We start from the raw sequence: 15,628 nt of genomic DNA, 5'->3' as shown, positions 1-15,628 counted from the left end.
CAGTTATAAGCAGTCAGTGCCTAGAATGCCTTGTGGGTTCATTCTCTGAGGGAAACAAGGACAGAGCTGGTCTGTTAACTTGAGATGGGGGCAAAAGTGGGGGGGAAATGGCGGGTGGGAGAAAGGCGAGCTAAGCAGTAGGGTCAGGAAGTCATGGACTAGACAACTTTGATGTGTCCTAGGACAAACTGAACTGCCCGGGGCCTCACTCTTTCTGTACTGATGACAGAAATAAGTTTCAGGTTGTGATGACTAGAGATGTCGATGAATGCCTAGCACGCTGCCCACCACACAGCAGGCTCTCAATAAATGTATTCAGTGGCATCACACCAAGGCAAAATAGCTGTGGATTACAGAAGGGACACTGAAAATTAATGTGAACTGCTCAAGCACTATTCAAGAGTTGTTTTTAAACTTCTTTTTCTTCTTTTAGTCTCAAAAATGGCCTCTCTCAAGATTACAAATATTTCCCTATTTGGTTGTAGCTTTTCCAACTAAAATTGTGATTTTTCTCCTGTATTTTGTACAGAGTATGAACAAACAGGAGTGTGCCTTAACTTCTCTTCTGTGTACAAGAAAGAATGTCAGAAGTAGGGACCCCTCACTTACTGGTTAATTTCCATATAATACTGGATGTTTTCCATATAACAATGAAAAGAGAGCAAAGGTCATGAAAAAACAGTCAAAGGGCACCTGGGTGGCTCAGTTGGTTAATCATTCAACTTCAGCTCTGGTCATGACCTCACAGTTCATGAGTTCAAGCCCCGAGTCAGGCTCTGTGCTGACAGCTCAGAGCCTGGAGCCTATTTTGGATTCTGCATCTCCCTCTCTTTCTCCCCTCCCCCGCTCACACTGTCTCACTCTTTCTCTCAAAAATAAACATACATTTTTTTAAGGAGTTAAAATGGCGGTCCTCCCTCTCCACACAAATATGGAAATCTTTACTGAGAACTCAAGGAAAAGCTTCTTTGAATGCCAACCTCCATATGCAAATATAGTCTGTCTATAATTTGCAAACTGCTTACTGAAAGCAGCAGCCCTTGAACTCAAGGCTTCAAAACTGACGTCTGGAATCCCGTCATCTTTCACTATGGTTTGCCAGGCTGTCATAACATACAAAGCCAGCAAAAGCAGGTGAACATGTAAGCAAGGGTGGTTCCAGGCCAAATTCTCTCAAAAGGAAACAACACAACAAACATGTAGAAAGGTGCTTAACAGTGGAGATGTTACTTCAAAGCAGTAACAGATGCAACAAGTCTTAAAAGAATGAATACACACCAGAAACCCCAAGACCCTCGTCAGATACTAAGAGTCAACCATTTCTCCCACTATTAGCAATCGGTATAAATGTAAATCCTACATAGAGACTAGGGACAACCCAAGAAGTACTAGAACTCCATATGCTTTTGGCAAAGTAGTAGTGAGGCCAATTAACTATTATCAATGCAAACAGCTTGGACTGAAGGGCAAGTGTGTAACAGATAATGAAAAAGAGGGTGGGAGAAGACGGTGCTAGCACACCGATTCTGGAAGGGGAAAAAGATGGAACCAACGGGTTACAAGAATGCTCTTCAAAAGGGAGAAAACTAAAATACTACACCAAGCAACATGAGCAAAGACAGAAGGAAACTTAGCAAAGGTCGTCAGAGCCTCTGGATCTTCCACAGAACCTGGCCTTTCTCACTTTCCTCCACAACATACCCATCTCCACCCCTCACTTGCAGGGTCCACAGCATCTGACTGGGACCCTGGTCCACAGCTCTGCCTCCCGGTGCTCATGCCCGGGAGCTCATGCTCCCCTTCCCTTGACCGTGGGCTGGACCTAATGATTTGCTCCTAAGGAATGATACGTGGTAAGAGTAATCGTGTGTCACCTTCAAAATTACCTTACAAAAAACTGATGATCATCTTGCTTCTTTCTTGTGTCCTCCTGCTTGCTCACTTGGAGGAGGCTGGCTGCTACGCTGTGACCTGCCCTACATGAGGCCCCACGGGGCAAAAACCAAGAGAGGCCATGGGCCATCAATTCATCAGGAACTCAGGCCCTCTGTCCTACAACCTGTTAGGAACTGAATCTTGACATCAACCTCATGAGTGAGCTTAAAAGCAGACCCTCCCTAGCTGCACTCTGAGATGGCTGCAGTCCCCACTGCAGAAAGACCCAGAATAGAGGGTCTTTCAAAGCCAGGAGTGGGTTCCCGACTCACAGAAATCGTGATGTATAAACAACTCCGTTGTTTTAAGCTGCGAGATTTTGAAGTAATGTGTCAGGTGGCAAGAGGAACCAATATGGTTGTGAATGTATTTGAATACAGTTGTTCTGATATTCTCAAAACATTTCTTAAAAGTCTGATTTTAAGAGGGGCGCCTGGATGGCTCGGTCAGTTGAGCGTCCGACTCTTGATTTTGGCTCAGGTCATGATCCCAGGGTTGTGGGATCGAGCCCCACAAGAGGCTCAGCGTTGAGTAAGGAGCCTGCTTAACTCTCGCTTGCTCCCACTCTCTGCCCCCCCCTACTGGTGCTTTCTCGATAAACAAACAAACAAACAAATAAATAGGGCGTCTGGGTGGCTTGGTCAGTTAAGTGTCGGATTCATAATTTAGGCTCAGGTCATGACCTCATGGTTCATGGGCTCGAGCCCACCCTGCATTAGGCTCTGTGCTGACAGTCCAGAGGCTGCTTGGGATTCTCTCCTTCCCTCTCTCTCTCTTTCCGCCCCTTCCCCTGCTTGCTCTTGCACCTTCTTTCTCTCAAAAATAAAGTTAAAAATAAATAAGTAATACAAAATCTTTTTAAAAATAAATAAAAGTTTGTTTCCAAAAAGCACTCCTTGTTCCTCTTCTAGTATCTACAGTCCAAGTGCTTTCGACTTTGGAATAAATTACATGCTTTTCATTTCCCACTCTCTCCTACTTTGTCTCATAGCCCTTCTGCATTAAAAAATGTATTAACTTCTGCAAAATTAGATGGGCTTAGACATGTTAAGTTTATCGAAAACTAGTAGCAGTCACATATTTGAGTCAACTAAAATAAAGACATTCACTGTTCAAATCTGATCAGAGTTAAAAGAAGCATTATATAACCTATTGAATTATAACATAAAACAAAGTGATGATGAGTATCTGTTATTTCAAATTCAACAGCAACTCCTCTGGAGGTAACACTGTCTACAGTACTGGCTACAACATACTGGTTCACCAACCCACTGGCATAAATACTAGGAGTTGCCAAACCTTCATTTAAGCCAAACCTAAATCCAATCACCAAAATTTTAAATCCAACGACTCTATGAAAAGTTAGTTACTGCTCACCCCATCAAGAACTTGGAATAAAAAATTGTTCTTTAATGGGACAAAAAAAGAACAGATCACAGCAGAGGTTTACAAAATTTACTTAAAGGAAAGATTAGGCAATAAGAGGATTAAAAGATTTGACAATTCTAAAGGAAGATAACTGGAATTAGGAATTGGTCCAACAAAAGCAGAAGAGACTCAGGGAGTCAGATGTGGGCAGTATTACCCAGCTGGCACATTTAGGGAGAGGGCATATGATGCACAAACAAGTCTACCCTCATGAAAGCAATTAATGCATCAAGCTAGATGGCAGCCTGATTACAGCAGCCACTAAAAACATCTAAGTAGCTTCCCTGGCTCACACTCTGCTTAGCAAGCAAACTTGGTATGAGAACTTGGCTCCCTCCAGCCAGGCATGCTGATCACTGAACACAATTATCCTGTCCACTTGAGAGTTATTACTTCTCCTTATAAATTAGTAAACTGTATTTTGGTTTTCATACAGAAGTCTCTTGTGGTTCTGGTTAGTGTAGGTCAATCCTATAATCCAATCACCTCTGAGTTAGTAATCAAAATCCCATTCAAGACCTGCTGAGAACCAGGACCTGGGAGGTCCCAGCAGACTTTGTACCCTTCCCTGTATTGTCCCATTAAATGGGATTCCTAGTTGCCCCAACCCCCCAAATGTGTGAGTTCTCAAATCTTTGGGGGGGGCGGGGAACCACTGTTTATCCCAGTTTGAACCACAGGTTTATAAAAGAAAAGACTTACAGAAAGTAAAGAAATCAGTAAGCATATTCATGAGGCCTCTGGAGAACAAAAGAGAAATCAAGCACGGTTTACAAGCAATGTTAGCCACTTGGAAAACCTCTAAATTTTGTTTGGAAACACCTTTTTTCTTTTATCATCTAACAAAAGAAACAACACACAAAGCCACACTTGCACAATCAATCACAACATTAGCCCCCACTAAGAGCCCTTTAAACAGAGCAGGAGACAATAAAGTGCTGAGAACATCAGGCTCCTTATTTTAAGAAATAAATAATACAGTAAGTACTAAAACCTGCACGGTGCCCTGAAATCACTTTTAAAAACCGACCTGGTTTTGAATCCCAATTCTGTGAATTTAACCACTCTCGGCCTCAGTTTTCTCACCTATAAAATGAACTATTACGAACATTAAATGAGATCTGTGCAAAAAAGGAGTACAGTGCTGAACTCTGAGCAAGCACTCAAAAAATCGGCTGCCACTATGACTGAAGAACAAAGTGGTAACTCTCACACTACCAGTGGCTAGCCAGTGAGATGCTCCTAGGTACTCAGCTAGCAGCTGTGAGCACAGCATCACCCAGCCCAAGTCTGCATAACTCCATAAAATTAAGAGCCCTAACAAAACACCGCAAAAACAGCCATCATTACAGCTCTGCTGAAACTAAGAGGCAAGACAATTATTAGGGACTGGACACAACTGATTACACCATCACTAGTATCTGCACAGGTAAGTGTCCGTGAGGTTTTCTGAGTACCTGAGGTTTTCTCGATACTCATGCACACTCCAACAAGCACTCTGCATTCAAAAGGAATAAAATGTCAGATAAGTGCTCACAGGCTCAACACTGTCTGCCTCTCAGGGCAGAATTAGGCTTCTTAAGGAGTAGCAGTCACAGGGCTGCACACTGCAGCCCTACAGGCATGATCAGGTTTGATCATGTTACCTGGCAATGCAAACTTCCAGCACAAGCTGAGTTTCATTACTGGAACGTAACCAATGCAGGAGTTAAATACTTGATATTTTAAACAGGTGGTAAGATACAGGATCCCGCCCCCAATTTTTTAATCTCTTAGTACATATTCTCATTACATTCTCATTGCATTAAAAGAATTTGACATCAACTCAGAGAAAGGACCACTCAGAACTGACCGAAATAAGTAAGTATAATTAGTAACCACTGACAGTCACATGTTTTAGGCAGAGTTCTGATGTGTGAAAATTGTATAATTTTCAGAAATCCCTTCTCAAAATCTTAATGCCCTGCCTACTCACCCCCACTCCAGACCATACAGGGCTATAGTGACATCAAGAAAGATAGTACACCAAGTGCTTTCGTAATAAATACTATGAACTACACTCAAAACTCACTGAAAAAGCTTTCACAAGAAACAGTTTAAGTATAAAATTATACATTGATATACTCTATAAAACTTTTTTTAAAGGATATATCCATTCATTCACTGTTAAGATAATTCTTATGGAAAGAGTTCAGAAAATATATATACATCAAGCATCATGTTCATTCCTGAGAATATATCTCAACAACAAAAAGACTAGAATTCAAAAGAAAAAAAAAACAAAAACCCTTCATTCAAAGTATAAGAGCAAAACAATGAGGAGCAAGGTAGCTGTGGCACAACAATAGAAGTTCATCCAAAACAGCCTTAAGGACTCTAGGTGATGTTTACAAAAGAACATTCACTTTTCAAAGTAAAAGACACTGCACGGGTAAAGACCGCTTCTGGTGCACCTTCCCTTCCAGATCAGACTGGAAAGAAAAATAAAACCTCAAACAGGTGCTTGCTGGTATAGTGAGATTATGAATGACTTATTACAAAATCGACTTTTATTATGATTTAGAACTGATTTTCTAATAAATAAAAATTGAGATTATAGTGGTATGGAATTCACTACAAATAAGGCATTTTCTTTTAAGCAGACACACTTGGTTTCAACATAATCTCACAGTAACAAAAGTTAGTGGCAACTTTAAGGAGTGCTCACACCGTACGTTTCAAATATTTTTAAGCAAGCAGATAATAACATCTAATCCGCTTTGAAACCTACTGCCTAAATAAGGAACATTGAACGTGTTCAATGGTTTTCTCACAGCCAGTTACTTTTTTTAATTAACAGTAAGTATAAAGAAGGTGGTGTTTTCCTCTTCATTTTCCCTTCCAGTTTAAGAACAGGATCTTCTCAGTTCACATTTCCTGTTGATCTAGCTACTAATTAAGGAAGTGCTCTCCATTCTCTTTAATCTGTTACTCAATACTTATATGTAAAGATCATTTTTAAATGTTAAAATATTTTTGACTGATTCATTTCATTCATATCACAAAAAAACTAAGAATCAACATCTGCTATAATTTTTTCACATCTCTCTACCAGGCAGATTCAAAACCTGGCACCTAGTAATTACCGCCTAAAACTACCCATCGATGCATCAAGATGCTTACCACTGAAAACAAATTTCCACGTGAATGGTCTCTTAAGTAAATAGCTTTTTGGTTGAAATCTAATGGACTGTTTTTAAAAAGAAGGATTTTTTTTGCATAATTATAATTATGCAGTATATAAAATTAACAGGTTTTTGAAAAATATTTTCCGGCTATTAAGCACTTTTCATAAGTAATGTCAATAGTTACACTGAATGTCCTTTAGAAACACTTCCGCCACTAAGGATGAAATGACACAGACCACTTAGGCCTGGTCAGTAAGAGGGAAGTTTGATCTCTCCCACATCTGGAAAACCACTATTGCTCTTCTGGCTACTGAAAAATTTTGAAACTTTCAGCATCTGCAGTACTGATGTCAAAAGGTAAAGCACTGCTCGAACAGGCACAGCCTGTTGTGGCCACTACTGGAAACAAAAGTAGCAAAAGACACTCTTCTTCACCCTGAAAGAAAAAACTAAAAAGAAAAGCCTATCAGGAATCAGAGTGATACAGCCACCAGGCATTCATTTTAAGAATAGCACACTAGGGGCGCCTGGGTGGCTCAGTCGGTTAAGTGTCTGACTTCGGCTCAAGTCATGATCTCACGGTTTGTGGGTTCAAGCCCCATGTTGGGCTCTGTGCTGACAGCTCAGAGTCTGGAGCCTGTTTCGGATTCCCTGTCTCCCTCTCGCTCTGCCCCTCCCCCACTCATGCTCTGTCTCTCTTTGTCTCAAAAATAAACTATTTAAAAACCTTTTAAATAAAAAAGATAAGCACACTAATAGTGTGCTTCAGACTGTTAAACTTCACAACCTCCTACAGATGAAGAAAGGAACACCAACCTGGGACAGGACTGGTCAGGATTCCCATACGAGAGTTCAGAGCAAGAAGACAGTGAGAAGGACTCTCGACCAGGAGCAAAGACAGAGAGGAAAGCACGTGGGCAGGTGCCCACCAGGAAGAAAGGAGTCTGGACAGCAACAGGGGGAAGCAGCAGGAGAGGTGGAGAGTGGAAAAGCCCACTCGTCCCGTGACAAGTGAGGCTCTACGCCAAAAGGCAATAATAGGAAGGAACATCACAAAAATTAAGTTCAGAAAATTAATCTGATATTTCTCCATAAAATGGGGGAAGCGGAAGGGAAAGTTAAATGGATGCCAGGAGGCTCAGCAAAGAGGTCACTGCAATAAATTAGGCATGAAAGGGTAAGAGAGGGGACCTGTGGAAATGGGGCAAGATACAAACTGATGCTTCTCTGCTTTCAAAGCATGAAGAAAACCATGTAATTTCAAAGCCCATTATGACAAGCAAGAATGAAGTCACTAAATATACAAGCCAGTCAATCACTGAAATTCTTTTAATGAGAAATCTATTCTGTAGAGTCGGGCAACAGGCCCAAGTATGTGCGAATATGGCCTTCCATAAGTTCACAAGTCCAATGGGTAAAGTTTTCAGGTTGCCCTGAAGATCCATGGTGCGTTGCTTCCTAGGGAACAGTATGAACAAAAAGACGAATCAAGCAGACATAAGAATTTGGTAGCTCTTAAATTTTAGGACGGCCACAAGTTAGCACAAGTGCAGTCAGTTCTTCAGCGGACGGCTCCCAAACTCCACAGTGCACGCCCTTCAAAGGAGCACAGTGGCTGGCCCCTTACCACACAAAGAGCACAATCACTGTTAGCAACTTCATCCATGAAATGAAAGAATACTTTCATTAAAAAAATTCAGAGATACTGTTACACATCAATCCCCACGTTCTTTTGTGACAAATTACCCTGGGGCAAGCTCCACACTAACCCTTTCTCCACTGCACACCCCCCTCCCAAATCCACTGAAAGTAAAATTCTTTACACCTTCCCCCTTCAAATTATCAGAACAGAGCCAAACGAAACTTCTTTTCTCGCTATCTTCGTAAAACTTGACAGTTTGACAGTAAATGTGTTCAGAAAATGAAATGCCCAGGGTGAACTAGGCTGTTCTGCGGGATAAAAGGACAGCACGTAAGGAAACAGAGGCCTATGTTATTTAGGTTACCTATAAATGAGATAATTTGTTTTTGTACATGTATAAACTATATGGTTTGTCCTGTAACATAACCACATAAATGTTACACTAGGTCTAAACTTAATAATTATCTAAGTAATTTCCTGCAGTGGTACCTAAGAGCCCAATGTGCAAAAGATAAGCCCCCAGATCACATAGAAAAGCTGCTAAGTTCATGAATAAAACCATGAAAACATCTAGTTTGCTTCATGACCTGCCCACTTCATATCCCCAAAGCAGGAAACAGCTCGACTAAGAGAGGAGAAAGAGTCCTTTGCCTCAAGATGGGAGCAACTACTTAAACCCACCCACACACCAAGTCAGCCTTAGGGTATTTTAAATTATTAAATTGACAGGACAATGATCTCAGTGTGCCAGACATGCAAGTTCCCTTTCTCAAGCACTCCAGGAGATGAAAACTTCATAGATACGGCTACTATGTATATATACCAGGAAGACCCATACAGAAAATAAACAATTGCCTCTACGTGCTTTGCTATAATGAGAATCACAGAATGTATTAATTAATCAAGAAGCAACGGATTTGGTTAATTCTGGCTCCTCATCAGTAAAGAAGAGAGAATTACACACAATACTGTTTAATACACACTTGAACAAGAAATACAACAAGAGTAATTCCTGTTTTCTAAATACGATTACATCTGGTTGTGTAGATGATGTCATGAGGGTATTTCCACGCCCCCGCAGATAACCCAGAGAAGGTGTCCCACTGATCTACTTACAACTATACTAAACAAAAGATCCTTTATAATAAATCCCTTATATCGGATTCAACTTGGATGATAACAGCATTGCTGATTCACTATTCATCTTGTGCACTACTCTTTGCAAAAGTAATAAAAAAAAAGTAATAAAAGAGTTTGAAAATGTAAAAATATGCAGAGAAGGATGAATGAATAGAGGCTTTTTAGTTTTGTCAGTTCCTCATCCTCCCCTTCACAACCCCACATCCCTCAGGACAGAAAAGTAATCTGAATAAAGAATACAGGTAATAAATTTATTTACTGAATTGAACTAATATCAGCTTCTATAGTAAAAGAGAAAATAAAGAGGAAGCCATGCTTAGAAAAAAATATATTTATTTTGTAAGACTCATTCAACACAATATATGGGCAGCCACTGTCTACAATGTTATTAAGCTGAAGCCTCTGCCCTAAACAAACTTATGAGCAGGGAAAAGAAAATCGTTATACACAAATCACTACATAGGAAATAAATTAGAGCCATAAGAATGACACAAATTACTTGCTACTTGAATTCCTCTCCATAGATTCTGGTTAGTAAGAGCATAAAAAGTTTTAGAGAGGAGCTGATAAGTGAAGTTAAATAATGGATAGACTCTGGACATGAAGAAATGAACAACAGAAAAAAACAACAAGATTTGGAGTGACAGAGGTATGAATTCAAACAGCTGGTTCATGATCATGCTAACTTCTCTAATCCCTTTTTGCCTGGTCTATAGGAGGGCATCGTGATACTGTAGGACCACTGTGAAGACTGTAATGTATACAAAGTAGTTAGCATAGTACCTGGGAAATTACATACGGTCAATGTACTGCAGCTATTATTATTCCTAGAGCCTACTGAAATAGAACTTCTCTGACATTCAAACCCACAACCTGATACTCATCACTTAGCTGGAATCACTTGACCTTAGGACTCATTTTCCTCATGTAGAAAAATGGTACTATTATCTCCCAAAATCTGTTCTGAGATTCACATAAGCAATGAAATCAATGTCAAAATATCTTGAAAAGTGTTAATGCATTATTGTAGTTATTTAGTTGGCCTACCCTCAAATAAAGCATAGTAATGGCATGGCAAAAATGAAAATGTTTCAACCAATGGAGGATAAAGGGGGAGAGATTTAATGAAGACAGACTAAGCAGTATGTGGATAAGCTGCATCCCGCTGCAAAGGATATACAGTGATAGGTCTGTCTATTCTTCCCAATACAGGACAGAAGGCAGATAATGGAATGCATGAGGTTCCAAACAGGTCTCAAAGTGGTGGGACAGAATTGAAAGCCAGGTTCCAAATGTCAGATGTACCCACATTCTCAATGTTAGAAAGACCCCTTTTTCTACTTGTTCTTCAAAACGTCCAGTCCCAAAACTATTACGAGATCCCAGGAACTCCCCCAAGCAATATCTTAAAAAGGTCACTGACATCATTTCTAACACACAGTCACTAACCTAATACAGGAGAGTTATGAACTAAGATCTCATACCTCCAGGTTACTTGGTCTCGCTAACTATTAGGAAATATTCTCTTAGCAAGATGCCAAAAATGCCCAACAACCAAATGGTATTAATACAAGGTTAAAGGAACCAGGCAGTCTTACCATTCCTATCTGTACTCAAAAGCTACATTTTGGGGGGAAAGGGGATTCACTGCATTATTTGGTCAGGTGTTTTTATAGTAATACGCCAGAGACTTTATTAATTTTTCTTCCCTTCTGCAAGAAAGGGTGCATAATTCTGCTGGCATACAATATATCTCCTTTCCAAATTCTGTCCATTTTGGAGTCAACTGAGTTACTCTTATCGGACTCTAATTGCAAGAAACTACCAGTGTACGGTAGTTCTTGGGCTGTGAATCCTAAAAGTACTTTTAGCTACCAAAAAGCGTCCAGTTCTATGAGCCATTTTGTTTGCCAAGATGGAAAGATGTGGAAAGGAATTTAATAGACTTGGTAACCACATAACGCTTCCACTTGCCTTGATTTCAGAATTACCACCCATGAGCCCTTAGGAACAGGCACTTCAATACCTTAGACAACTGCAGACTGGTGAATGAGTCACTTAGAAAACTCAATGAAAAGTTACACAATCTCTACATCACAAAAGGGAAGTAACTCTAAAAAGACATTTCTAGATGCCCTCTGGCATATCCTAGAAAAAGTGGCACTATTCCTATTTTCTATCTTTTTAAAGATACAGAAATGAGGGCAAACTCCAAAATCTTAAAGATTTGAAAGAGTCCTGGGAAACTAGTCCAACATTTTTGTCTTACAGATGGAAAAAAGGCCACCAAAGTCCAAAGAAGATGAACGTGTGAGCCAAGGCTGGACTGCGGCTTCAGGGTTCTGGTCCAGAACACACTCTATCCCACCAAGTTATAACTTTCTTTGGGTGAATGGCTCTCTGGCTCTCTAAATCACTACCAAATTCCTCCCTTTACTAGCCATTTTGCTATTTTACCCTTACTGACAGAATTCCTATGTAATGTCCAATAACAATCTACAGCTCTATCTTAGGGGCGCCTGGGTGGCTCAGTCAATTAAGTGACTTCGGATCAGGTCATGATCTCACGGCTTGTCAGTTCGAGTCCCATACTGGGCTCTGTGCTGACAGTGCAGAGCCCTCTTCCGATCCTCTGTCTCTCTCTCTCTGCCCCTCCCCAACTTGTGCTCTCTCTTTCAAAAATAAACATTTTTTTTAAAAATTTTAAGAAAAAAAAAGAATCTGCAGCTCTATTTTAAATCTATCTCACCTTATTCTACTTCCAGGGAACATGACAGGATTCTCATTAGGACTCCACACACAAGAGCACCTCCCAGATCTGCTTCCTCGGATTTACAAACTTGTCTACGCTTTGTTCTATGTTTCAGCTTTCTAAAACAAAGATGAAGGAACACATACCTAAATACGTTCCATTTATTCCAGAAATAATCACTACTATCTCAACATCCCTGAAAATGGTCAAGTTTTCTATATGTTTAAGGAATCTTAAACAGAAAAAAAATGCTCAGTTTTTAGAAAACCAATTATGCAAAACAAGGTGCCTTTTCTGTCAACAGCTCTCTCCTTGTCAAATCCATCATTCTTTAAGACATAAAAAGTAGGAACACTGCTGTCCTCTTACAGGTGAAGCAAGTAAATTATACAAGATCAGAAACCAAACCAACGTAGACACCAAGCCTAGGAACCCTAAGTTAGTGAGCCTTCCTCAATACTACAAAGATCTGAGCCTGAATACTCAACCAACAGCCTAAGTTTCTCATGTGTAAATTTAAGAAACTGCTCCAATATGTGCCTTTCAACTTTTCAGGACTAGATCTTTAAGTTGAATGGAAGTGGCAAGCAAGGAGAGTAGATGAAATATTTGAAAGTAAGTTGTGGCCTAATCCTAAGACATTCACTTTACTATTTTCCTTTTTGTGTTGACTTTCTAGAGTAAGAGGTAAGTAAAGCACTTGTATTGTGATCTTTCAGCTTAACAGCTGTACTTCAGACAGCCAGCAAGGTTTGAGGTGATGTTTTAAGTAGCCACTTCTTACCAAGATTTCTAAAAAAATGCTGTAAATTTTGAGAAGCCTAGTATTGGCTTTGATGAAAACAAATGTTAACAAGAGCCAAGAAGTATTAACTTTACTAGAGATCACTTACTCTTAATGGAACCAATTCTCTTTCAATTCTAACAATTCATAACATTTGTAATATAAGGAACTAGGACTCATTTTCGCTTACCAAAATGAGGTATTGTTTACTGTTATGAGGACTCAACACAAGTGCAAGCGCGCATGCACACACACACAAAACACACAAAATAAGTGGAACAAAAATACAGTGCCTGGCTGAAAAAAATCAATGCAATTTACTTGAAATTTCAGTGTTTATTTGGGTGAAGACTATATTTATACACATTCCCTCTCTTTCATTGCTTAAAGGGAAGGAAATTTAATGTGGTTAAACTAATTAGAAGCTGTAGCTTTATTTTATATTAAAAGCTTTTAATTCTTCAATTCTCTTTTGCCAATCTCCTTTGTAACACTGCAAAAAACATTCTCCCATCTTGTACCTGTCCAGACCCAAACTAAATAAACCAGAAGACAATCCCCAAGTCTTATACTCTTCCATTAGGGTAATCACAAACTGTCCGAGCAATACTCATCACTCCTTTCTCTAAACCTGAAACGTATATAGGAAACACTGTGCATTCCTTCTGTCATCAAGTGTATTCTCTGCTTCCTCAACTAGCTCCGGAGCTCCTTGAGTATAGAAACATCACTTGCTATAATTAGTGTGTCTACATTGTGCCTGGCCAATGTGTTATGCTTTCAAAACATAGGGGCACCTGGCTTGCCCAGTCAGTAAGGTTTGCAACTCTTGATCCTAGGGTCATGAGTGAGAGCCCCACACTGAGGGCAGAATCTACTTTAAAAAAAAAAAAATTACTTCAGTATCTGTATTTTGGGAGAAACATATATTAATTTTTTTTAAATCCTCCCCCAAAACATCAATTTTTACACAGCTTACTAAAATGAGATTTTTACCACCAATTACTTTACAAGCATTGGCTTCATTTACTCCAAGGGAACATGCTTTGGAGAAGAAGCCGGCGCAGAATCCCAGCTTCAACGCTTACTACATACATGCCCTTGGGCAAACTAACTCATCTCTCTCAGCCTTTTTCTCTACCTGGAGAAGAGCTCCATCCCAACAGAGTTACTGACAAGACACCGCGCGCAGAGTCCTGAGCACCTGTGTTGGCACGCTGTCACAAATGGCAGTTCCTAGGACTCTATGAATACATCACAAGGAGTGAAGAAGGGTGACCCCGCGTAACTGCTGGGATACATTTTGGTTATCTCCATATGCCTACGTCCAGGTGTGTATATACAGATACCAAAAAAATAATATTTCTAACCAAAATATGAACGGTGAGGTTTGGAAACCGTGGGTAGGGGGAAAGGCATTTTTGGAAGGAAAAAATTAATTAGAAAATATTTTTGTCAGGGCATCTGGGTGGCTGCCAGTTAAGCATCTGACTCTTGTTTTCAGCTCAGGTCATGAACTCACAGGTTCATGAGTATAAGTCCCGTACCAGGTTCTGCACTGACAGTGTGGAGCCTGCTTGGTATTCTCTCTTCCCTTCTCTCTCTGTCAAAATAAAAAGTGTGTGTGTGTGTGTGTGTGTGTGCGCGTGCGCACGCGTACACACACACACACACGTATAGTTTGGTCATCATTTAAATAAAGTTAACTTTCTTTTCGATTCTGTTCACTATTTCTTCAATTAGACAGACTTAAGCCTTTAGAGATTACATAGTGTACAAAACAGCAAAGGGCATTATTTTACTTTGTGTAATTAATTTTTAAAATCTGGGATTCGATTTCTGCTAGAGTGGACCAGGCTTAAATCACAGGAGTGGGAAACAAGATAAACATGTTTTCCCATTTATACTTAATATCTGATTCATCTGTTATTAACTTTCTGTTTAAATTTTGCTCCAAACAACTGAGAAAAATCTCTTCCCCATTAACCATAGAGAATGTATTAATGTGCACTGTTTTAATATTAGGCAGACACAGGAGACATAAAGCCACCTACCTAACTTAAAGCTCTAGAAGAAAAACAAGAACAGGCCCAAAACCCATGAATCCAAGATGACAGGACACTGGGACTCTGATCACAAGATGATTCACAGAAGCTAGAAACAAAATCTTGTAACACAGGAAGCAAGACTCTCAGAACCAAAACACCAGAAGAGTTTAACTAATGCCTAACCACAAAGGCAGTCTATGAATATCTGCTATACATCAGGAGAAGAAGTATCTTGATTCTGAATCCTCAGAACGTAGCACAGTGCCTGGATCAAAGAATATTTGCTATGTCAAAGAACAAATGTGTTTAATGAATGGTATAAAAGAGAATCCAGAATACAGCTATTCTCCCTCCTTTAAAACATTAAAATAGATGTGGGAGCTTTTAAATATTAGAAATGCAAAAAGTAAAACAGAAAAAAAATAAAATAAAATAAAAAATAAACCTAAGGTTAAGCTCTAGAACAAGAGAACCACAAGCAAATGCCCCCAGCTTGAGAACCTGTGACACCTTTGGCTCTTAATTCAAACTGTATGTTCTACCTTGTCACCAATACACTCCAATTGTCAACAGAAGTCGGCTGTGCTTTATACTGCCATTTCTTTTAGAATTATGGCAATCTTCCCTATCAATGTACAGATGACAGGACATTTTGTTTTCGCAAATTTTAAAGATAATAAACAAGCCAAAATTCTTGTTCCTTAATTCTTTGTACGTAAGGGATAGCTGACT

General features: G+C 39.7%; 1 protein-coding gene across 14 annotated transcripts in view; it reads right to left on the bottom strand.

The window, feature by feature from the left end:
• Positions 1 to 15,628, bottom strand: part of PUM1 (pumilio RNA binding family member 1) — a 129,672-nt gene that overhangs the window by 74,247 nt on the left and 39,797 nt on the right. The gene's annotated exons all lie outside the window — the stretch shown is intronic.

Source organism: Hyaena hyaena, unplaced genomic scaffold (assembly GCF_003009895.1).
Source record: "Hyaena hyaena isolate Hyena2069 unplaced genomic scaffold, ASM300989v1 scaffold_3, whole genome shotgun sequence".
Classification (NCBI taxonomy): domain Eukaryota; kingdom Metazoa; phylum Chordata; class Mammalia; order Carnivora; family Hyaenidae; genus Hyaena; species Hyaena hyaena.
Note: the sequence above shows the minus strand (reverse complement) of the source record. Positions and strands in the feature narration are given on the sequence as shown.